Source organism: Octodon degus, unplaced genomic scaffold, assembly GCF_000260255.1.
Source record: "Octodon degus isolate 3935 unplaced genomic scaffold, OctDeg1.0 scaffold00074, whole genome shotgun sequence".
Taxonomy (NCBI): Eukaryota; Metazoa; Chordata; class Mammalia; order Rodentia; family Octodontidae; genus Octodon; species Octodon degus.
In genome coordinates this window covers 3,953,126-3,955,538 of record NW_004524650.1, presented here as the reverse complement: position 1 = coordinate 3,955,538, position 2,413 = coordinate 3,953,126, and the positions used below count along the sequence as shown (strand labels likewise).

Here is a 2,413-nt window from a genome sequence, read left to right as displayed (position 1 = left end):
TGTGAACCATAAAAATAAAAATGAGGAACCTTATTTCCAACTGATCCAATTAAATCCCACTCCTGGAATTTCCACACATTTCAATGTTAAGTGAAAGTCATATATTTCTTGAATACCACTGAAGAATCTTCTTTAAAAAAAAGACAATAGTAATTCAGTGGAAAAATTTCAGGATCATTCTTGGGGAACTGCGTAAGCTAGAGCCCAAACTCTCAAAAGTTTATGTGCTCATTCAGCAAGGGTCAGTGTCAGACCACAGGCCGTTAGGGGTTACTTCAGGACCAGACAGACAGTTGCTTTGGCTATGTTACTCCAGCTGGCACACATAGGTTGTGGCAGGCATGACACACTGCAAATGCCCTTCACCCTCAATGCTTGGGAGGGTCAAATATATTTAACCAATTGATAAAGCTACTTAAACTATTGAGAACAGAGTAGTTTTTATTATGTCATTGCACATAGTCATCTCATCAATTTCTTGACTTGGAAATGAGTATTTTGGGCTATAAAAGAAGTACTGAGTTCATTATTTACTTGACATATCCAAATGGTCAGTTTCATCAGTTATTCTATCTTTTATTGAGAAAGAAATATTAAAACTGTATTCCAACATATAAATATTTTAAATTATGGTATTAAAACTCTGCTCTTGGTGACGGCATAGCCCAGCCCCTCAGCGCGGTGCCTCACGGTTCTGGGAAAATGGCGAAGGTCTCAGAGTTGTACAACGTCACTTGGGAAGAAATGAGAGATAAAATGAGAAAATGAAGAGAAGAAAACTCAAGAAATAGTGAACAAATTGTGGAAGTTGGAGAAGAATTAATTAATGAGTATGCATCTAAGCTTGGAGATGATATTTGGATTATATAAGAGCAGGTGATGATTGCAGCCCTGGACTATGGTCGGGATGACTTGGCATTGTTTTGTCTCCAGGAGTTGAGAAGACAGTTCCCTGGCAGCCACAGAGTCAAGCGTTTAACAGGCATGAGATTTGAAGCCATGGAAAGGTCTGATGATGCTATACGGCTGTATGATCGAATTTTGCGGGAAGATCCAACTAACACTGCTGCAAGAAAGCGTAAGATTGCCATTCGTAAAGCCCAGGGGAAGAATGTGGAGGCCATTCGGGAGCTGAACGAGTATCTGGAGCAGTTTGTTGGTGACCAGGAAGCCTGGCATGAGCTCGCAGAGCTCTATATCAATGAGCACGACTATGCAAAAGCAGCCTTCTGCCTGGAGGAGCTCATGATGACAAATCCCCACAACCACCTGTACTGCCAGCAGTATGCGGAGGTTAAATATACTCAAGGCGGACTTGAAAACCTGGAACTTTCAAGGAAGTATTTTGCACAGGCATTGAAATTGAACAACAGGAACATGAGAGCTTTGTTTGGGCTTTACATGTCTGCGAGTCACATTGCGTCTAATCCAAAAGCAAGTGCGAAAATGAAGAAGGACAACATGAAGTGTGCGAGCTGGGCAGCTAATCAGATCAACAGAGCCTACCAGTTTGCAGGTCGAAGTAAGAAGGAAACCAGATACTCTCTGAAGGCCGTTGAAGACATGTTGGAAACTTTACAGATCACCCAGTCGTAGGCATCGCAGATCTGACACTGATGTCACCGCTGCACAGTGGAACCTCCTGCCCTGTTACTTACTAAATGCCAAGTGCTGTTTGTACTCTTAAGCTCTGCGAACAGGGCAGTTGTAAAGAGTATGTTCATATAACCCTAAAATGCCTTTCACTGCTAAGCAAGACAGTGGGGGAGTCCAAGGAGGATGATGTGAGGTCTACAGTCGTGCACTGCTCTCTTCGTATCGCAGAATATTGTAAGTGCTCTCAGCCTCACCCTCACCTTGTTAAATAAACTACTGATGTAGTGAACTTGAAATAATAAATAAATAAATAAGAAAACTCTGCTTTTAGGCTGGTCAAATAGCTCAGCGGATTAAAGCACTTGTAAGCGGGTACAGGGGCCAGGGGTTCAATCCCTGGACCTGCTGTGCTGGCCTTGCCCCCCCCCAGGGTGCCCTAAGATGGCAATTGAGACTGGGCATGGTGGCACGTGCCTATAATCCCAGCTCTTGGGAGGCTATACACAGGCGGGTCACTACAAGTTCAATCTAGTAGTGAGACCTTGAACACCCTGTAGACCCTTTCCTAGAATACAAAAACAATACAACAACAAAAAAAAAAAACTCGCTCCTGAGAGCCTTAAAATTTTGTAAATGTGACCCTGCTAGCCCCAGGGACCCTGTGTGGTGGTAGATGGTTTCAGGGAGACATTTTAGAGGTTCCCTGTCTTGACACACCCTCCTTAACTTGAAAATCTTCATGTAGTGTTCCTGTTGTTCTTATTATTTGTAATTCTAAAGGTCAGTAAGAAGCAGATTTTCTTTGAGAGAAGAGAGT

At 42.9% G+C, this 2,413-nt stretch overlaps 1 pseudogene; it reads left to right on the top strand.

The window, feature by feature from the left end:
• Positions 1–686: 686 nt before the first annotated feature.
• On the top strand, positions 687–1,885 carry LOC101581435 (annotated as a pseudogene).
• The last annotated feature ends 528 nt before the right edge of the window (positions 1,886–2,413 follow it).